The 22,848-nt window shown below is 38.4% G+C and overlaps 1 protein-coding gene across 10 annotated transcripts in view; it reads left to right on the top strand.

Annotated features, from left to right (window-relative positions):
• GREB1L (GREB1 like retinoic acid receptor coactivator) overlaps positions 1-22,848 on the top strand; it is a 136,930-nt gene that overhangs the window by 50,762 nt on the left and 63,320 nt on the right. For 9 of the 10 annotated variants that reach the window (XM_061448684.1, XM_061448691.1, XM_061448690.1 and 6 more), the window contains exon 2: positions 11,526-11,629. The gene's annotated coding sequence lies outside the window, so the exon portion shown is untranslated. Of the gene's footprint in view, positions 1-11,525; positions 11,630-21,954; positions 22,080-22,848 lie in introns of those variants that run through there. The other variant, XM_061448685.1, reaches the window with a different exon arrangement.

The raw sequence follows: 22,848 nt of genomic DNA, 5'->3' as shown, positions 1-22,848 counted from the left end.
GAATATGAGTGTCTTTTCCAGGATCTGTCTGTGTGGGTTTTTCAGTTTATGCATTTTGTGGTAGTTTCTAAAGAAGCCCTGACAAGAGCAGAAGTCTGTATTGGTTTGTAGGAAGGTCAGCTCTGTCCTGAGGAGCAAAATGTAAGTTGGTTATGATGCTGGGAGAAGAAAATGTGTTATCCTCCTTAGCCTACCTTTATCAGAATCTCTCAGGATAATAATCACAAGCAAGAGCTCCTTATCCATGTTTCCATCTGTTGTCTCCCATCCTGTACTTCAGGAATACAATGATCCTTTCCTTATTCCTGAGTCTTCATGAGATTTCCTCTCTGCTTCAGTGTGTGTGCGAGAGAACAAGGCATTCTCTTCCTATTTAATTTTCTTATGAAATTTCTATTTTTGAAAGGCCTTTTCTTTCCTTGGTCATTTTTTTCTTTCTCTCCATTCCAGAGCACTGGAGATGTGGAAGAACTGAGTAAAAGCTCAACTTTGTAAGACCCAAGTAGTATTCTTTCCCAGTCCTGTGTCTTACACCTGACACTTTGTCTATGCTAGATTTCTTTGTAATTGGTTGACGAGCAGCTTGATTTTTCCACCGACCTTAAGGTAAAATGCTTCAATATCCACTTTTGCAAATGCTTCTGGACTTCTAGCATGCCAAGCATCATCTGGGATTAGGCTTAATTTATGTATAGAATCATAGAATGGTTAGGGTCGGAAAGGACCTTAAGATCATCAAGTTCCAACCCTCCTGCCATGGGCAAGGACTCTGCAGACTAAACCATGTCACCCAAGGCTCTGTCCAGCCTGGCCTTGAACACTGCCAGGGATGGAGCATTCACAACCTCCCTGGGCAACCCATTCCAGTGCCTCACCACCCTCACAGTAAAGAACTTCCTCCTTATATCCAATCTAAACTTTCCCTGTTTAAGTTTTAACCCATTACCCCTTGTCCTATCACTACAGTCCCTAATGAGAAGTCCCGCCCCAGCATTCCTATAGCCCCCTTTAGATACTGGAAGGCTGCTATGAGGTCTCCATGCAGCCTTCTCTTCTCCAGGCTGAACAGCCCCAACTTTCTCAGCCTATCTTCATACGGGAGGTGCTCCAGTCCCCTGATCATCCTCGTGTCCGTCCTCTGGACTTGTTCCAACAGTTCCATGTCCTTCTTATGTTGAGAACACCAGAACTGCACACAGTACTCCAGGTGAGGTCTCATGAGAGCAGAATAGAGGGGCAGGATCACTTCCTTCAGCCTTTCTACTCTTGTGGGGTTTCTACTCTAGTGGGGTAACTATTCTAATGTCAGACACTTGTGGCCCAAAATTTCGCTCAAGTATATCACTTTAGGGAACTTTGTGGGCATTATAAAAGTCTTTATTTAGAGGGCTATTCAACAGAAGCAGTTTTAATGTGAGAGGATGTAGAACCAAACTGTAGCCATGGTGGATGTAGATCAGCATAAGTAGTGAAGATACCTGGATCTGTTTCTTGTTCTCCTATTAGGTTTATAAGGACCCCATGAATTTTCCTGTGTATGTGGAGTTCTTCCTTGCAGGGACCTTCTGCCAGCTCTGCTGAGTGACCTTATGAACAAGAAACCAATTTCCTTCACCTCCCAGGTGCTCAGAACGGGGTCCATGGCAATCTCAGCTGTGGGCAGAATTGCAAGTCAGATGATTGCCCATACGTTAAAATAACTAGAATTCCTGAAAGAGATAAAGGCTTTTAACCTTAGCATTTTAGGAAGGTCTGGCCACAGTGTATCTTTCTGCACAAGGAACAACAGCTAAGCAGCAAGTCCTGACAGAATTTCTGTTTTGCTGAAATATCTTAGTGATGAGGGAACCCAGGGTGCCTCAACTTGAAACAGCCTTCCTTGGAAAAGCCCTTTGGAAGTGAAATATGGGGTCTGCTTGGATTAAGTATTTAAAGATTTTTATTTTTTTTTAATATTCTGAACTGACCAGCTTGCCCTTCTGTTTAGAGTGCTCTGACATTTTTATTAGAAAGATACTGCGAAAAATCATTAATGGTAATCTACTGTCCATGACTACCAAGCAAAGATCATGCTGTTTTCTCTCTGCAGTAAAAGGCCAACTGCATTGAAGTGGATCATTTTATGTGATTACTAGCTGCATCCATCTTTGTATTCAGACTGTTAGATGGCTATAAATAACAAACACTTAAGTGTTTCTCTGAATGGTGATTGGCTGAATCTGAACTTCAATTTATTTTTCCTTCTCCTCAGTATAAGGGTGCAAGATGTACAACAAGGTAGCCTGATGTACAACAGCATCTTGTGCTTCCCCTCCATGTATGTGCTATGTAGATGTAGACAGTACATATGTGTGCACATTATGACCACAAGTAATCTTTCTTTTTAAAATCTGCTTCGTTCCTAACAATGTTTCTTACAGCCTTCAGTGCATTTTCTCTCTGTGGTTTTATGAGGGCATGTTTATGCCTGAGTGCTACTTTGGGTAAGAAGATATTAAAAGAACAGTAATGGAAGAGGGTCCCATCCACCTTATTTTTCTCTCAGGTCATGTATACAGCAAAAATACTATAAGCAGCATGGGTACCATGGTGATATTCCAGAGCAGAATGGTTTGGAACCAGGGGAAAAACACATGTGCATGAAACCTACCTTAAACCATCAGACAGATTTCATTCTTGGGTTTGCCTTGATGTCAGTATGTTGCTACAGATGGCCTTGGGGGATGTCCACAATTAGATGCCTACATTATGCCTTTCCCCTTTCAGATATGTTTAATGGCTTTGTATTTTGGCAGTCAGCAGGTAGAAGAAGATATTTACAGAAGATTTCACTGAGCCTTAATAGCAGGATGTCTATGTCAATGCATACCATATATTTGTATCTGGACATAGCCATACGTTGTTCTTTTATGCTATCCCTCTTAAACTCTGCTGAGTTGGTTTTCTGGGTATATTTTCTCTACACTTGTTGCTGAGAAGAACCAGCTAGCTGTGGATGAATACGCTTGTGAAATTCTGTCCCTACTGAAGGAATATACCATTCCCTAACTGATTTACTTAGTAGACAGGGCTGATGTAAAAACAACGTAGTGCATTTAGTTGCTACCTGTGTGCAAAAGCCAGGTGAGAAATGTTAAAGGAAGGCCTATTTCATCATCATGTGCCATGTTTCTGTATTGTGTGCTAGAAACAGGAGATGGAGATGGCACAGCTAACAAGCTGAAATGTTTTCTGTGTACCGCAGCATTCCTCAGAAATGTTTTCTAGCTCATGGATATTTCATAGCAGACCAATTCGCCATCTTGAGAAGAAAGAAAAAGACCTGGTTTGGCTTTAAGTATATAGAATTCTTAATTGTAGAAGACAAAATTGTGGCAGTTTTTCCAGTTTTAGCCAAGAAAGTTTTGACTTCTATCTCTCTAGTATCTAGATATTTGTATAGACTTCCACGTCTCAATTTTGCAGTTTGGTCCTTGTGATTAAAGTATGCCTAGACTTGTTTCCGGATAAAAATCCTTTGTTAAACTTCTGGAAAGGAATATAAGATGACTCTTTCCTGTGTTCAGTGAGTGAGTGACACACACATGGGAGGAGATGGGGACTGGGGAGAGAAGGCAACCTTCTCGTGTAATTGTACTATGTGCGTTCTCTGCAGGAGACTTTTAAATACAGATAAAACTAAGGAATCTTCTGTTTGTCAAGCCTCAGTTCTTTCTGGGGTGTCATGTCACCATAATATGTGTTAAGTCTTCTAGCTGAAAGTCGTAACTGAAATTGCTACAACAGATTTAAAAATCATTATTAGGCCTTTAAGATGTCACACAGATTCAAAGGCAAAGAGGCCAGTTTCCCTCTTTAAATTATACTGCATTCAGGGCTGCATTATTTCAGAAGCTTGTCAGAGACGCCGCACTGTCAAAGCTTCATTGCTTCAAATGTCACTTCTAGTAGGAGCAGTTTTTATAACTACACAGTAAACTCAAGATGGCTTAATGGAAATGATTTCTTCACGTGTCAAAATGAGCCCTTTGTTTCTTATTTTACTCTTTTGTTGCCTGCAGCTAATCTGCTTTTTGGGTTATCAGATCCAAGCATCTTACAATGCTGACTCTAGCAGTGGCATTCAGCTGGAATGCTGCCTTTTGTTTACTGGTTTCACCAGGCCTCCAGTGCTTTCTTTGGTCATCTGGTGTCTCCACTAATGTGATTTGCACTCCCAGGCTCTGCAGGTAGTCATGGGCTTTTATAAGGGAATTAGAGGAAGGCCTGCCACCCTGGTTGATAATGAATCCACAGGGTATTTCTTGTTTGTGTTTTGTTTTTCCAGCTTCTCTTTTTTTTTTTTTTTTTGGAAAGCAGACAGCACTCTGTTTGAGGTTTTATGGAATTCTATTTCACTCTGCTTGGACTTCTTTACCTGCCTGTGGTGACATTCATTTTGCTTTGAATAGAAGTACTGAACCCTATTGATCAGAATGGCATTTGGGTCTGTCTTAGCATTTGCAAATAAATACTGAAAAATAGATGGCTAAGCAAATACTCGAAACTTCTTTATTACAAGAAGTAACATATAAAAATTGTTTCTGGTACTGAATGTAGTAAGGAGTAAGGATAAACCTCCACCTTTGCAAAACTTTTCTATTAAAATAGCAAATGTTAGCGTATGTAGGGAAGTTGAAGTGTTTTGCAAATGAAACTGCAGATGGAACCGTAAAGTTTTGCAAGCACACCAGAAGTAGATGCAAGTTTAGAAACATTCTCAGCACAGTCTTATAATTGTGAGCCAGTGCAGGACATAGTCAAGTAAATATTCATTGCAGTTTTTGCAAAAGCACACAGATTTGTAGTTATACTGCAGACTTTTTTATATATATATATGAAGAGTATTCTCAGAAGAGAATATATGCTAAAAACTATCTTGCACTCTTTTTCTAAAGTAGAGTTTCAGACTCTGAGGAGTTAAGTTGAGTAGAATGTCAGATGCTGAGTAAGATGCCATTCCTTCTTATATCCACAACCTCTTACTTAAGTATACTTGTGGATTTGAGTAGGGATTAATAGAGTGATTAGGGTTTTGGGTTTTTTCTTCAGATTAGCCCTGCAGTTTTGTTAGGGCCAGCATTTGGCTTGCACAAAAACAGGCACAATGTCAATGTTTTTAAAGCTTCCCACTGGTAAAATTAAGACTCAACTTACAGTGGCAGGATCTGCGTATTTTTATCTCTTCATAAAAACAAGGAATTTTTCACCTGTTTCTGTTGTTTTAGAGTGGAAGATAAAAGCAAAATCTGAAAAGGACTTTGGAAATAAGTAGGCCCTTTTCATGCAAAACCAGATAATACTGAATCTTTTTGTTATTGTTATTTACCTTGAGAGTAAGTCTGTTATCCAAGTCTGAAGAATTTAGACTGATAGGAGTTGTCACTGATATGTGGTTTATAGGGTTGGGTCTTAAGAGTTGAAAAAAGCTATAGAAAAACTGAAATGAATTACCAAGTTTTACTGCCCTCACTTTGTGCTGTTATGTGCCACTGATGCTGTAAGGATTTATCTGTGATGTTTGGAGGATGTGTTTCATTTATAGATGCGTGTGTTCATGTTTTTAACACATTAAATGAATATTGGAGTGTATGAATTTCTGCTCAAAGAATGTCAGTGAAGTTGTTGAGTTGGATTTCTACTTCAGCAAAAATAATGTAGGCATTCAGGTGCAAGGTTTTTAATACTGGACATACAAAGCAGAAGTATACTGATTGAGTTTTACTAGGTTGACAGCAGCACTGAAGTTCCTTGTGACCCAGAATATTCTGACCCATGAAATCTCCATTTTCCTTCTATTGGTAATGTTATCTTGACCTACAGAGGACTGAAGAATGTATCCTGTGTGACCCTACGCATCGATTATCTATCTACAAATGGAAAGTTATTTTGGGCTTCTTGCTAAAAAGGTGTTTGATACTACTAAATATAAGGGATAGGCTTAAATTGCATTCTTAAACAAATGTTCTGCTAACACAGTTCCCTAAGGCAACAGCTGATACAGGTACAAATGAGATCAGCTGTATTTTTCTTCAAAATGCTGATTTTGCATGCTTGGCCATTAAATAATGCCAGTGAGCAGAAATGAAGACTTTGCTCTGGTGCTTGTGCCTGTTTGAAGGCAATAAATGATAGTGAGGAATTTGGAAGAGTTACTTCTAAAAATGGTAAACATCCAAGATTCCTGAAAACAAGCCTGTAACGCGCACACTCATGCCAGCATGCAGATTTTACAGCTCTGTCCAGAGCACAGAAGGAAGATAAATCACGGCTATCCCCCTCTCATTTTTGCAATGGTTCAACCCTGGGGTTTAGCTGAAGGACTTAAGAAGTTTTTGAAGTGCAAATGGACTGGTGAAGGGTAAACCTTTTCAGAGTTTCATTTAGATGGATTTTTTTTTTTTCTATGTGGATTTCTGGCACCAGCTGAGATCTGGAAGGCCACGGGATTTTTTTGTTTTTGATCAATCAAGCAAGCAGAACTTGCCATGGGGGTGTACATTCTCTGCATACATATTGATCCCATTGTGTTTAAAAGTAGTTAATTTAATCGGGCCTTTTTGAAACCTTCCCCGGTAAGACTTGCATTAATGGAGCTGTCATTTCAAGGTCATGTTTCAGTGTCAATAACTTGATGGCAATGACGGAAGTTACCTATAAGTTTAATGTCAATATTTCAGTTATTCCATGTTAAAATGGCATTGAATGAGAACTCATTTTACATACATGCATATAAAAATATGCAGTTTCGATTGAAAAATGTTGTTTTCATTAAGTGGGAGATTTTCAAAGCAGTTTGGTGTTACTGAACACATTAATGCCAACAGTTGTGTCACTATTCACTGCTGTCTGGATCAGTTCCCTTGGCCTGCTGTGTTGTGCAGGGAGTTTGACTCCGATAACCTATTTCACATCTTGTCTCCTATAGCAAAATGGTTGTAATGTCAGACTTTTTATTCAGGGCTCTTTCTAGTAGTTTTGACCTTTTACCTCACACTTCGTCTTGTTTAAAAGCAGCAGCGTGCAGAAGATGGATTGCATATTAACCATAAACACTTCTCCCTACTGTGCTAAATATTTGGAGCTATAACATGTAAGGACTGTCTGTACGATAAGATGCCTGTTTGAGAAAAGAACATAGGGTTTCTAAGGTAGGATACAGTTTTCTACTTTTTGTTCCATATCTGAAGTCAAGATTTTCAAGTATTTCAGATGAAAGCATTATATAATTTCCAAGAATTTTCCTTGTGAGGAACTTAACTGTAGACCTAGTTATTTGATTCTTTGGTTTGATGGTGTTAGAAGGAACTTCAGAAAGTTATCCCAGACATCTTGACACTCAAAGTACAATAGAGTTGCTGGTGAAAATTGGATTCAGATACCATGGCAGAATGTGCCTGTAAATCTCCAGACTTGGTTTTCTCATTACTTTTCTTCTTGGTAGTTGTAGCATGCCTTGAGCCCTGCTGCTCAACTGGGGTTCCAGAGCAATGTGGACTGATCAGGCTGGGATGTGAGGTGGAAAGCAGTTTTGCATACAACTCTTTCAACTATGTACTAATAATTATCCTCTGTACACTTTCCTATGTGTCTTTTCCCCAGCTGAATGGGATTTTATGAAAGATTTCAGTGCCAGGTCTCTTGGTGGCTCAGAATGGGAGAGAAACTCTAAAGGTTGTGTGGGGTCCAGAGTTGGGATCCTTTTTAGGAAGGACCAGACTTGAGTGGTTGTTAGTTTTATTTCCATTTGTTGGAGGTCCAAAATGGTCCTGTGTGGCATACAATGAGAAAAGGACCTACATTTAAAATTAGTGTATATATACCTTACTTCTGTATTTACAGTCTGGTGCTTTGATGTTAGCTGTCACATGTGAAGGTAATAGAAAGACTCCAGATTGGGATAAGGACCTAAAATCATAACCCATTACAAATTCTTTAGCCATCAGCTGAAGAAATGCATATTGTGACTTCTGCCTGACTTTACACTGAACAGAAAACATTTGGTTAATAGGCTGTCTTATCTTGCTTTTTGTTTTATAACTCTAGCTTTTATGTCCATTAAACTCACATGCTGTCAGACTCATGTACTGTAATGATGGTTATTTCCTGTAGTGTTTGAAAGCTGAACATGAGATGTTATGTAAAGCTTTGCTGAGAGAGAAGGGAATTCTTTGCATCTCACCACAGAGAAGGGATTCCCAGCATTTGCGGCAGCACTTTTGCGAGTATGTCTCTGGGAGATGCTAATATGACCTTTCCTTTGTTAAGAGATTTCTAGCACCACCCAGGATGCCTCCCTCTTCAACAAGTCCTGTTCCACCATAGAAAATGGATAGAGAATTTTGGGCATACTTCAAATCCAGCAGTTTTTGCTTCTGTCTTATTTGGCATAGAGTGCAGATCTTCATTTAGAAACAAGCATTGTTCTTAGTCAGGTCTGTAGGTGCTGGCTGGAGAATCTATCATTCTAATTCAGTTTTTGTTGTAAATGGTATGTGTTTAAATGTCAAAACACTGGTGGTTTGTTACTTGCAAATTACAGATTTATCAAGCAGCCATGACATTAAAGTAATCTTACTCCGGTTACAATATGTGTTCATCAAGGGCACAGGCTTGCATAATGATTCTGAATTCCTGTAGAATTGAACTGAGCAACAGCTGGTCTGTAGGATGTGTAGATTTTAGCAAGGCAATGTTTGTGTTTTGGCGAAGGCCTTGTGTGACACGCTGCTGAAACTGTCCTAAAGTGCCTTCTTCCTCCATTCAAGTCTGTAGGGATCCTGAGACAGCTCTTGTGTGAAATTTCTCTTACTCTCTCTGGGCCTCTTGATTTTATCACAGATACCTTCTACAAAAATCTTCCATGGGTATTAATAAAATAAAATAAAATAGGCCATCAACACCACTAACTACAGCTACAACAGAAAGAATACTCTTTTTGGCCTTCAATTGTCTCAGATTCCTGTTCTCTGCAGTTGTTCAGTTGTTTTTCCTTTCTTCCCCCCCCCCCCCCCCCCCCCCACTTGAGAGAGGTTTATGGTGCTGTGTCCATCAGGATAACTGTGTCTTAGGGTTGAAGTTGTATTTCTCCCTGAGTTCCTAGAGGTGATGTTATCTTTTGTTCACTCAGCAGTATGGTCATTCCTGAGAGCATCTGTCACTTTAGGCATTGTAAGATGGATGAGTCTCAAGTGAACTGGTGGTTGAAGCAAATGGTGAAAATAAGAAAAGACAAGGGGGCTGGGGAGTCTTCAGAGGGGACAGACAACAAGGAAGCACTGTTAGAAGTCAAAAGTAAGCCAGGCGGCACTGGAAGAAAGAGCCAAGATGGATCACATGTTAGCAGATCCCACAGGTCTCAGAAATGAAGGTTGGTGGCTGATGAATGAAAAATGCTGCTGATTTGTTTCCTACTTCATTTGCAAATAAGGGAGGACCAGAAGGAGGTGATCTGAACATCAGATGAAGATATTGTTTGATTTTTTTTTTTTTTTTTTTATCACATTGTGTTGTAAGGTCAGGACAAATTAATGCTGCCAGTCAGAAAAAGGGTTTGTGGTGTTCTGTCTTAAATATTGTGTGAGAATCTGTCATTGTAAAACCAAACCACTGTATCATCAGTTTAGCTTTTGGAAAAAAACAGTAAGCTTAAAATCCATAGCTATTTGTATTTCAGAAGGTACTTCATGTTTTTAAAAGAGGGAAGATTCACTACAGTATCTCTGATTTAGTTGGAGTAATTGAGTCAGACATTTTAACTGAAAGAAAGTGATGAAAAAAAACCCTACACAAAACCCACAAGAAAACTCCCCCCAAGCCACTGACGAGCAAATCCATCCCCCTCCCAAGGAGAGCAAAGGTCTGTGTTTGCAAAAGCAGCCAGCTAAGGACAAAAGGCACTTACAGCCCCAGTGTGTGTCAAGGTTTGGGAAGGGTCCAGGAGGATCTTGGCTTGAAAAATTATTTTGTCACACTATTGGCATTGGTCCATAAGGGGAAGCACTGGTTGAAAGGTGAAGAAATTAAGACGATTAGAAGCTTTAAAGCTTCACAAATGGTAGAGTATCTCTCTTCTCAATGGATGTAAATAATAGATGAAAGACTGAGAGTGACAACAAAGGATCGGGGCCTTTAAGAGAATGTGTGCAGCCTGAATAGAGGTCTGTGGCCTAGGGCCAAAGGTCTTAGCTTTGAGTGTAATTAGAAGAAAATACAAAAATGTCATTACTAGCAGGTGAAATGTTCAGCACGTGTCCGAAAAATAGCAATTTCAGAGCCAGGAGCTGTTGGAATTGGATTACTGACATTCTGCAATCACTGAAGGCTCTGCAGAGCCCTACAGTTTGGTCAGAAGCTGCATGCATTAACCTTGTTGGCCATCTGCGATAGAGTCACTGTTAGCATGGTGGGGATGCACAGCCCAAGGTAGCATCGAGGCTCCTTGGCAATAGAGTTGTTCAATGTCTTTGCTCACAACAAGCCTCTCCAAAAGCTTTGCTGGGTGAGAGGTGAGGGTTATAGTTGCTCCCTTCTAAAAGGCTGATTTTTATTCTGAGGAGGAGGGGCAGGAAGCTTAAAAATATATTGTTTTCAATTTGAAAACCCGGGTTTTGAATTCTAGGTCTACAGCTGAAAGAGTCATGTGCACTGTGATTTTGACAGCAGGCCCAGGTCTTTGTGGTAACAGTAGTCCCAGCTTTAAGCCTAAAATCGCATTTGTGAGCAACACGGAAAATGCCTTTAAATCTTTTGGCAAAATATTGTCCATTTCTATTGGGAAGCCAAACCAGCTTATGTGCCTAAGAAAGTCTTGTTGAAGTCCGGTCACTGATAACTTAATTTAAAGCTTTTCCTGATGATAATTACTGTTCTGTATAGCCGTAGATGTTTTAGAAGTTGCTCTTCTGCCTGATGCTTGCTACACCATTGATGCCATTCTTTGGGGTATTTCAGGTGTATTCTCTTTTATAAACTGCAATTTTTATTAGAAGTGTTTTCACTTAAATGCCTTTCTAGGATGTCAGATAGGAGAGCAACCTACTAATTCTGATTTCATTTTGAACACTGATCTCCATTTCAAGCATAGATAACTGCTCACCCATTCAGTTTGTTTCTTTTTAAACCAATAGGAAAATAATTGCTTCTACCTTATCATCTTTTTTTTTTTATGTTTCTGTGACAGTTAATTTTCTCATATTGCTGTGCTAAGTTCCTAATATTTCATCTGCAAGCTTCAGTGCAAAACACATGCAGAGGATTCCGTGACAGACTTGTTCTTTACTTCGGGTAGAACGCAGAAAAGCAGCCATGCAGATTCAACCAAGTATTCCTACAAATAAAAGATGTTTTTTTCAAGCCCTCCTTTCCCCACCCCAGTTCAATTTTCACCCCAAACCAGGTTTAGATAGTCAGGTTTTCTTGGGTTGCTATAAGCTATATGCTGTCACAAGTAATTCTGATCTTTTTTCTCCTTTCTTATTTTTCAGGTGTTCAGGAGTTTTAAACAACTTCTCAGCAAGGCTTCTCAGACTCTTAGCTGCATCCTTTAATCATGACTGCATTTCAAATAGGTTAAAAGGAATCCGAGAAGGTACTTTACTTGCCTTTCCTAATAGACAATATATTGCATGTTTTTGTTCAGCATCTGTGCTTTCATTTGCATTGCCTGCATTTTAGGAACGGTGTGGACTGTAAATAATTATTTTAGTTTTGCTTCAGGCATGTACAATGTTTAGGTTCTTAAAAAAAATCTTGAAATCCAGTTCGTATAATTAAACAGCCTTCACCAAAGAGGGCTGACTTGTGTTTCCATTTTTTTGTTGCATATCCACAGTGAGATCAACTTCATTATTTAATGACAGTTCTTTTGAAGCTGTAACAATTTTCATCTGCTGTTTTACTTAGAGCCGCTGCAAATACGTAAGCAGCTAGCTAAATAGCTGTTTTATGCACTTGGAGGATGGATGTTTGTTTGCTTGTTTGTCCTCTCAAAGGCTTTAAAACAAATGGCAAGAAGAATGCAGATCTTTGTAATGATTGGGATAGATTTGTGCTTCCAACTGAGATTCTCACACGTCTTTTTTTCCTGACTTCTTAAAGGTGAGGGGGGGGGGGGGGGAGGCTTGCCTCTGTATACAATATTGGGCTCGCATAGTTTCTTGTTGCATTTAAATAGCCAGCGTACCCAGAAGGCTGAGGATCTATTCCTGCTTTATGACCTGTTGTATCCCTGGGGCAAGGGCAGCACAGAGCAGAGCAAGGGGGTCATGGCCACAGCTCAGGTTGAGTGGCGCTTGCGGGTTCCCAAAACTAGCCTGCAGGAACATTTTGCTTAGCAACATCTGGAGCATGGTAGAGTCTGGAAGGGGGGGAACCTCTAGGATTTTGCTTTGCCAGGTGCTAGGAGGAAGCAACATTAGCCTTTTTGATGGGGGGGAGGCAGATTCTGTAGCCCTGAAGTTAGGCTAAACAATTGCAGAGGTCAAAGGACAGCTGAGTTCGGTCAATGAGACACCCTGGGGTGTATTTTGTTACTTAGTAAAAGGAGCAGCATCCTAAAACCCTAAAGGATTCTCTTGAAAATCTGTGTTGTGAAAAGGTTTTATGAGTCTGATGGCAAAAAGTGCTGATTTAGCTAAGGAATGCTTGCTTTTGTCTAAATGAAAGGCTAATCCTTACCAAATGTTGGCAGCTATTATAGTGCAGTCAATGCGGGTCTGAAAGGACAGTTAGAGTAGAAGTGTACTTTGAGATCCCAAATGTTTATCATTTTAATGGTTCTGTAACCAAAAAGATTTCTGAACTTTCACCTTTGATCCTAAAATTTATACTGTGAGCAAAATACTTGAAAAAGTAAGAAGTAAAAAACCTTAACTTACAAATTAAAAGACTTTGTTCCTTAGGGAGCTGTGCCTGCCTGGTTATTCTCTATCCCCTGACAAATTCGCTTTAGGTATCAAGATACTGCCTGGTTTAAACTATAACTTCTTTTAATCTACTATTATTAATTGGTTGAAAAAAAATGTGGGGATTTCCTGGTCTCCAGCAATATTTGCTGTTCTTGTTTTAGCACTCACAAATAATGTTAAAGAATAGGTTTTGATTAATTAATTCCTATAATTTGTTTGGCATTCTCTTACTTTAAGGTGACAGCTTATTAACACTTAACATTTCTCATAGAAACAGATAAGAAATCAATGTCAGAGCCAAGACCTTGTAAATAACCCAAAAGGAAATGTAATAATGGCTGTCTTCACCAGAGAGGCGGTGGGGGAAGGACCAGGCATGTGGCAGAAAAGGTTCAGTGCTTTTTGTTTTCCTTTGGAAGGAGGGGGTTGCTGCAAGACACAACCCGGGGCCTCGAACTCTTTGGCCCTCCTGTCTTACGCAAACACTCATTGTTGTGTTAGGAAGAAAAAGATCTTCGGGAGCCAGAGGTGCTGGTGTTTTTATAGTGACTAACCTGGTGTTTCATCGAGATCTTTAAGAGAACACTGTACAAGCAGTAAAAAAGAATAAATTGCATAATTTTAAAGGGGAAAAAGGAGCAAAGAAGTTAAGCAATAATTTTTTTCTTTTTTTAATAAAAAATTATGCTTGCAAAATACAGCCCTCCAAAGAGCTTAATTTTTAAACTCTTCAGAATTACTCTATGCAGGTGCTTAACATTGATTTATGTCAAGGTTAAGGCACCTTTAAACAAATAAAGTTGGGAATGGATAAACCTACTAAAATACAAATCCCCTATTAAACAGAGAAGATGTTTGCATAGCATTCAGGTTGCTACAAAACTGACACATATCTTGAAACCCTCCTGATAACCCTTTCTAAACTCATCAGGAAATGATAGCATGTGTGTTTGAGGGGTACACAAGGGAGTGTCCAGATAGGATAGAGATGGAAGGTTAGGCCTTAACTTTGACTTTCTAGGCTTCAGCTTCATACTTTTGCAATAAGGCAATAACAAATGAAGAAAGGATTTAGGTGGTTTATTTATCAATGAGGTTGGACTGGCCTTTGCTGTAGAAACTCAGAGATGTCCCAGTCTGTTTTCAGCTTTATCCCTATAAACAATGAATATCACATTTTACATATATATCTATATGGAATTAAGGGCTATATGAAATGTATAATAAAACTGCTTAGAGAAATACATATTTCAGCTGTAATGCTTAATTTTATTTGTAACCCTAGAATTGAATTACTCGGTGTGTAAAATGGAAGTGTATGAATTATTAAGACTTTTTTTCTCATCTACTGGAGGAAAATTCTTCTTTATTTATAAAGTGAATATTTATCAGGTTTGGGATTTGTTTTGTGGGTTGTTGGTTTTTTTTAAGTGGATTTTAGCCTACAGTGGGAATTTTATGCATAGTATTTATATTCTACTGTGGCAGCAGTCAAAATAAAGTACTATGAGCACTGGTTTCTTAAATGCCAGTATTTACTGGAATTTTTCTATGCACACTTTCAAGAATACATAGAACCTGGGAATTTTCTGTGTTACTGACTCACTAAATCATAATAGCAGCTTTGGGAATCACGATTGCCTCTGCTAGCATGTTTACATTGTGGATAGACTAGTTCAGCCTGCAAACATCATTAAGACTTCTTGTTTTGGGGGAAAAACAAGTCAAGAAGCATATCTAATGTCTTCAAAAAATAATGTATTTTGTTATCACTTTTTTCTTCTTCCAACACATAAAGATCCCATATACAATTTGTCGTAGTGGGTCCTGAGTTGCATCACAGCACAAATACAAGCATTAGAAAGAGAAAATGGTTTTCTTTTGCTATTAGATGTTAATAGTATGTAATTTCGAATTTTTGCATTTCTTTTTAAGTAAAGATAAAGGTTTTTCTTTGCTAGACCTAAATGGCATTATAAAAATATAAGACATCTTTTTATATTATAAAAATGCCATTTGTGGATATTTATCTAACAAATACATATTGGGATTCCTAAGTATGCAGAAAAGGCAGCTTGAATGTCAAAGCTCTTCTTTTAAGATACATGCCTGGATGTGGTGTTAAAGTTTTGTGCTGCTGATTGCCTGTTTGTTGCAAATTTCATCTTAACTAAAATCTGGAATGTTGCAGAAGGCCCAGTAGTGATGCACATCTTTGATCTCAAACAGGGGTTGCCTCTGGTAATTTCAGAGATTCTGGACAGAGCTTTGTTTATTTTACTGAAGAATTTGTGGTATTCTGGGGAGGGGAGAAAGTGGAGTCGGCTTTGACACATGATGAACACGTGTAAAAGGAAGAACTCCACAAAACACCCTGCACTTTGAAGTTCATTTCCACTGAAATTAAATATGATAAATTTATCGCTTTTTTGGAAATAAAAGTTCTATGAGCAATTTAGACACTGCTTCCCAGCATCAGAGAAGATGCAAAAAAATGTCCAAACGATGTTAGACTTGACATTACTTGTGGACTTAAGCTGACTGTTCCCGTTTTGACTTATGCAGGGCTTTCTTGTCCATTCAGTGCATTGCTTTTTGCATAGAAATGGCCACGAAAGCAGCTGGCTTTGGTCAGGGGTTGGGTTTATTTGGTCTCTGCATCAAGAGCTAAAAGTGACTGCAGAAGAATAATGTTAGATATGCCTGTCTATGGGAGCTTCAGATAAGAACAAAATTGTTTGCTCTTTCTAATACATATTCTGAGTTCAGAGGAGCAGAAATGTGATCATTTTGACCTATTTAAAAATGGTGTTTTCAGAAGAGCTGTGCAGGAACGTGCTCCAAGTAAATCTGGTGGATATTTTGTCACAACCTTTTTGCAAAAGAAGAGGGGCTTGTTTCCACCTTAGATGGTTCCTTTTTAGGGCTGATGGTTTCCAAGCCTCGTGAAAACCAAGGAGACCTCTATTTCAGACTTGCTTTGTTTTCAGGCAGGGCTTTAGGGAGGAAAACAGTATTTTTTCGGAGAAGGTGAGAAACCAACCCCCCATTTAAACCTCTTCTATCCAAGTGTGTTAGGGAAGGTGAGTTTGATTGCTTAATCAATCTTTATCACTCCTTGATTTAATTTAACCTTTTAATTCGAAAATATGTGTTAGGGATTTATTTCATCATCTCTCTGGAGAAGGAAAGGAATAAAACTTGATGATACTTTCGGCTGGATTATGCACTTTACAGATGAAGCAGATGTTGGAAACACTGCATGTGAGGCTCTTGGGTGCAGGGTGTTATCCTTTGCAGTGTTGCAGACATACTCTATCTGCAGAGACTCTCTTTTTTTTTTTTTTGAGTTGGTAACCCTGAAATTACTTTTAGGTTGTGTATTTGAAGAACTGCCATGCTAGATCACCAAATCTGCCAGCTTCAATGCAGGGGAAAGGACTGCTTACAGCAGAAGCTTACAAAGTCCTACTCCAGTGCTTTATTTGTAGTCTATTATAGCTGTCACAAACCAGAACACACACCAGATGATACGAATGCTGCGGAAAAAGAAAATACTGGGTGGATGTTCCTGAAGAATCAGGTCATCTCTGCTTGGAAAGTTTTAAGAGGCAATGTAATCTGTATTACCATTATGCCTGTTACTCAGAAAGGTATATTTTTAGTGGTGTCAGTTAGTACGTGTTGTTAGAATTAAGAATTTTCAGAGCAAGTAACGTCTCTGTAAGAAAAATAGCAGCAATTAGTTTATATTGCTTGGCAATAAAAATTTCTTTTGTCTCCCTTATTTAGTAACACTTTTACATGAGAAAAAAATCTAAAAAATAAATAATAAAAAAAAAAAAGAGCACAGGGAAAACCACTTTTACTGCAGATACAGATACCTGGTGTGATTTTTATTAAGGTTTTTCTGCTTAACAGTTGTACTGTGCAATCTGAAGTTGAAGTGTGTTAGAAGGGATTGCATTTTAGCTTCCATTTTCTGGATCTTAGTAGTGAATTTTTACACTGCTTTTCTCTCAAATAATGTCATCTTGATTAGCAGTCTTAAAAAATGTCAAGCAGTGTGTGTATAAGTTCCTGTATAAATGGTAGCTGGTGCATGCAATAAATAAAAAGCATAAACTATGATGTTTAAAACATTTATTTTTGCAGACTAATGGCTGAAAGATTTACAATAATTTACATACATCATTTACTAAGCCATAGTGCACAATAATACTCCATAGTCCTATTGAAGAAATAAACAACAGCAGGCAGGTGAATATGTGCCTACAGCATTGAGGTTTGAAGGCAGATGAGTGGTGTAGAAAGTATGTGCAGGAAAAAAATTAATGAGAATTACAAACATTACAAACAAGTTGAGCAAACTCTGTGGCTGGAAAACACATAAATATCATTAGCTTCATATGGTGGTCTTCTTTAGTCCAGTTGTGTTGAAGAGTTTTTATCAAGCTTTACTGATAAGATATTCAAAGGATGCTTGGGATTGTAGGTGAAGTGCTCAGCATCTTCGTAACCCAACCACATCTGCTTGATAGAGATCATCACCCCTTCTGTTTCATGAGCAGTGCAAATTGAGATATCATTATTAATGTTCATATTCTGTCATTGTATGGCTCTTTTGGAACACTGGTAACTTTCCCTTTCTCAGGACAGATGCAATCCCTCAGGGAAAAAAATATAATTCATGAAAGTAAGCAGTTAGTGATAATTATCAGCATTAAAATTGTTGACAAATATGGACTTATGTTTTGTATTTAGAAAGACGTGACAAGACTGTAATAGTTTTGAATAATTCAAACTAGTACTTGATATAGTTGTTAGCTAACAACTTACAATAAGATCTATGTGTTACTAGCAAAATATATATTGTCAGTAAATGACTGTACACTTATGCATATGAAAAGTACATAAAAGTAACAAGGTTTCAATAACTGTTAATTTGGGAACAGGTATCAATTTTGAATACATGATTTGGGGAACAAATTTGGGCTCAGAAACATTTCAGTAAGGAGCAAAATGCTACATGCAGTTATGGTCATTTAAATAGTTATTACACAAATTATTTATACACTACATTAGTTTTATCTGCTGTGTTACTACTGTTGGTAGCAGAAAGGATTCAGATGTGTACCTTGCCTAATTGTGCTACAACCCCAAGTTGCTAGGAGAATAAATCATAATTCATGTCTGCAGCTAATTGCAAAATCAAAATTACACAGCAAAAATATGCCTTGATCCTAGAGCTGGGATTAAGCACCGTTACCAATTTGGTTGTGTTGCACCGGCATTAATAATGTGGTTAGTAGTCCTATTGATTTAGGGCAGAGAACATAAATGAGGAAAGCTGTGTATAAACATGCTCATTTCAAGGAAGCAGGCTGAGATTTTCAGAAGTGCTCCTTAGTGATTTATTTGTGCCCCTTCTGCAATGAGTGTGTAAGCATCCAAGTACGTATTCCTTTTAAATGTGTGAGTACATACTCCTTTTAAAATAATGAAGTCTTCAGTCTTAGCAGGACTGCAAAATTAAAAGCTAGCTTTGTAGGGTGATAACTTTTTTTATTCCACCTGAAGGTTTGTCTGTTGAAAGAAAAGAGAAAAAAAAGAGAAAATGTATCTCTCTTGTTGAAGTTGGGTGATAATGTTCCATTCCCTATGTACATTGTGAAAGATAGCAGTAGCATAAAAAGATATGCTCCATCTTCTACAAATTAATTTCAAAAACCCCGAAAAAAGGTCACAGTAACTCATCCGCTAATTTCATAGCATCATTTAAAAGGGCTCTAAAGCCCTACAGTCAGAATACACTAAATTGACATGATTAACTCTGGAAAACTTCTATATTATGAAGACATTGCATTTCTGGCAACTGAATTTTCATTAACTCTTCTACTCTTCTATAGCCTTTATGGTCAAATTCATTGTCATCTGACTTCCTGTCACTGTTCACAACCCTGTACCATTGACCTTTCCATGAAACAACAGGGGATGCAATGGGAGAAGACTAAGAAGGATATACATATATTTAATATTATAAACACAAAATATGATTTATTTATAGTTTCTAATTAAGTTCCTTTTTCCACAGTAAGAAGGCAGAGGCGAAATACTTAGGTAAATGGTATATTTGCAAAAGTGAGGAGGGTAGAGGAGGGTTGTGTAAACAGATGTGGGTGGATGAGAGTGTAAAAAAGTAACGGTGTATGGGTGCATGCAACTGGTGATAAAACACATAGTACCTATCTGTATGTGAGCATTTAAATGCATAAGACAGTCTTTGCCCATGAAAATGAGCTGTGCATTTACAGTAGTTGTCAAAAGACGTTCTTGATTCCAAGTACCCCACCAAATGGTGTTGGCTAGTTTTGCTTCATTAATGTTCCAGTGTCTTTATAGTATTTTTTCATGTAGTTTCACATAATCAGGAAGTCATATATTGCTTTAAATGCTTCTATCATTGCATCATTTATTCACAGAAACTAATTTTTGCATAGCGTGTAGTCACTGTATGAGTTCATATGAATTAAGTAGCGAGTTCAGATGGCTTCTTTCATCTGCTTGTTTACTGATGAAACATCATCAGATGAAGTTTGCCACACGCTTAATCCTTGAATCTTCTCAGTCCTCGCCAGAGGATTGTGTTGAGCGTTTCCAATGCACTGATAGCACAAATTTTCCTCTCTGTGTGCCATGAGAGTTCAGCCAACCTGAAATGCAACATTTCTTCTCTGAATGGGAGGCGTAACCTGGAGAAGAGTAAATTCAGTGCAAGGTCTGTACAGTTCTTGTCACAAAGCTTCATGTGCAGAAATCTTGTGAAACGATTTCCAGCCCCGGTTTGGGGAGAAGGAAAACTGACTGTTGTTGGGTTTATGTAATTTGATTCTATCTACACAGATTTAACTTTAAAATACTGTTTTAAACCTTCAGCCTTACAAAAGATTGCTTCTGAAGCTTGAGACATTTTTATCAGAACATTTGAAAGATGAAGGAAAATGTGGGATGTTAGGCAATAAACTTAAGTGCTGAACTTGTAACTTAAAACTTCTGAACTACCACTTTGTAAAACTTGACTTGAGCTTAACTTGCAGTAACACTGCACCTCACAATATATTCTATCTTTGATTGCAGCTGTAAACTCCTTTTTATGTGTGCAGTTCAGTAAATAATACTGTTAAAAAAAAAAACCCTAATGAGACATTCCAAATTTTAAGTAAAAGAGATGAGATTACATTTCAGTTTCCGTTCTTGGCAGTTTTCCTTTTCACCTTCAGTGTTAAATCACTGCTGATTTATACTCTGAAGCTGGAAACTCCCAAATCACTGACTTTTAATTTAAAACTGCAATTCAGACTCATTTTTTGCAGTATTTGGGGGTGATTTAAAGTTCACAGTTTCATGCATGTAAGTTCAACTTACTAACACCACCCTGAATTCAGGTGTGAATTTTATCTTTAGTATGTTTATTGTTTTGTGAATTGTGTCTGAAGACAGTGGACACAGTCCTGGGGTGGAAAGGATGGAGCAGTAAGGGCACAGCAGCCTCCATGTTAAGCACCACTTGTGATTTGCTTTCTGTTTCACACTGTGGGGAAACAGCTGCCCTATTGCACCATCCTGTGTGTGCAGCTCTGCTGTGTATCCATTTGTCTTTCTCTGTCCATGGAATTGTCCAGATCACAGGTAATCTGATGCAGTACTCCAAGTACAAATACTATTAATTGAGCCATAAAAGGAAAACCTTGTCAGGAAAAAAAGTCATCCTCGATTTTCCCCGTTCCTCTGACACAGTGGTGGCAATATCAGACAGAAAGACTGGGTTTTAGCAATATTGGATGCTATCTATACTTTCTTCAAAATGAAATGAGAAATAAAAATGAAAAAAAACTCCACTGTAAACAGAGCCAATACAGACTAACCATTTTTTCCTGAAAGACTTTGTGAATGAATTATTTATCTACTACTTGCTACAGAACATTGTAAACTCTTTTACAGTTGAATTTGAATATTCTTAACCAAGACAAAAGCAGGGCGAGTATCTCGGGATCTTGAAAGGACTGGGGGGGGGGGAAGGAATCTTACAAAGGTTATGAGGTGAGGATCTGTTAATGAGACTACCCTGCCTTGCACTCTCGTATTGACTCACACGTAAGTCTTTCCCTACTGAATGCTACAGTTAATGCTGGATATATATTTTTGACTTCGAAGTCTACACTTTTAATTAGTATACATATTTGTTATTGTCATTATCAATTGTCATCCTTTCTGCTGTATGCATGTTCATAATGCATCCTAATGATGCTCTAATGGGAAAAAATAATACTCTCAGAACATCAATAAGAATGACGTAAATAATAGAAAATGCTAGCTGTGCCTGAAACAACCAGTTCCCAAACAATTCTGCAGCATAAATAGATGCCTGGTCTCTCTTTGCCTAAGATAACCCTTTGATACAGAAGCTGTGCTGAGCCTGGCAGGAACTTGCTTTTTGTTCCTTGTGAAGGAACTTGCTTTCTTTTCCTTTGAAGAGGAACTTTCCTGTGGGGTTAGGCCAGATCAGAAGCCAGATTATGTGTTTTGGAGAACACAATTACATCATTAGGTTAAACACAAAGTAAAGACTTGATAGAGCCGACTTAATGGAGGGTGTTTGCATCAGATTCATCATTCGCTATCAGGTAATTGTGAAATTGCTTTAAGCCATAACAACAACACTCACCCCCTCCCTCATCCTCCTGTTCAGTTCCTCTCCTTTAAAGTCTCCAGGGTCATGACCTACCTGGAGGCCAAATATGCGGTATCTGGTGTACTGAATGATCTGATTATGTTTTTACTAGCAAAGGCTTCAACTTAATGTGCAGTTCTAGCTCCCGAGAGCTATTGAGTAACAATCCACTTTTCAGAGGTTACTTTTTTTTTGGTATGTGAAGTACCGTAGTACCGTTTTTCTAAACCATTTTACTGTTACCACTTACCATCTTTCTAGTGGGTAATGTTTACTGTATTTACACACTGCTGGACTTGGGCTCTTCTTGAACATCCAGTGTCATGTTTCTGCACGGATCTTTTGAAACCTGGATGACCGCCTGGGACAAGATTATTTGCTTGAGTTAACACGACTTCCTTGTAAGTTCAGCTTCTGGGGTTGAAAGAGTGATCACAATTTCTCTGGGTCCTTCACTGCACCGTTAAGTGATGCAGTGCTAAAATCAACCATCTTTGAAATTTGGCTTTTATTACTTCCATTTCTGTCTGCTTTGATGGAAGCTCCCAGTAATTGTAGGTTTTATTCGCTTAATGAATGCCCATATTTATTTTTGATTAAAACATATAGCAGTAATACTACCTCACTTGTGGTTAGGTTAGCGGAATTTCATTATTGCCTTTTTCACATGCCTTTGTAAGCACCCAGACTGAGATATGAGGGCTCCTCAACTCTGTTGTAAGGCAGCTCTCAAGCTCCAGCAAATCTCCCAGTGAATCCTCTAGTTCAGTGCTGGGCCACTGCAAAGAAGACTTGAAGTAGGTTTAGGATGTCTGCTTTAAAGAAGCATAGTGGCAGTGGAGGTGTGTTGGGTAGCAGTACATGATGCCTTAGTATCTGCAGAGAAGTACCCTGAGAGTGACAGAGCTTGGAGGTGCATGTGATCTGAATATTAGGAAATTCTCCTCATTTCATGTTTTGCTGCAGGTTTCATTTTGAAATTACTAAATTTTAATTACTTGTCTGTACTAAGGTTTAAAGGAATGAAATAAAAATCTTCGGACTGAATAGAGTGGCAAAGATGGTAAGGTAAAGAGGGAAAGCCTGGAGAGTAGCCGTTGTCAAACTGAATCTCCTTCCTTGGCAAGAAGATGTGTGTGTACAGAGAACATACAACAGCAAATCTTACTA

The sequence above is a fragment of the Pezoporus flaviventris genome, unplaced genomic scaffold (genome assembly GCF_033815535.1).
Source record: "Pezoporus flaviventris isolate CSIRO_AGI_PZ_B2104156 unplaced genomic scaffold, CSIRO_AGI_Pfla_v1 ptg000007l, whole genome shotgun sequence".
NCBI classification, from domain to species: Eukaryota; Metazoa; Chordata; class Aves; order Psittaciformes; family Psittacidae; genus Pezoporus; species Pezoporus flaviventris.
Note: the sequence above shows the minus strand (reverse complement) of the source record. Positions and strands in the feature narration are given on the sequence as shown.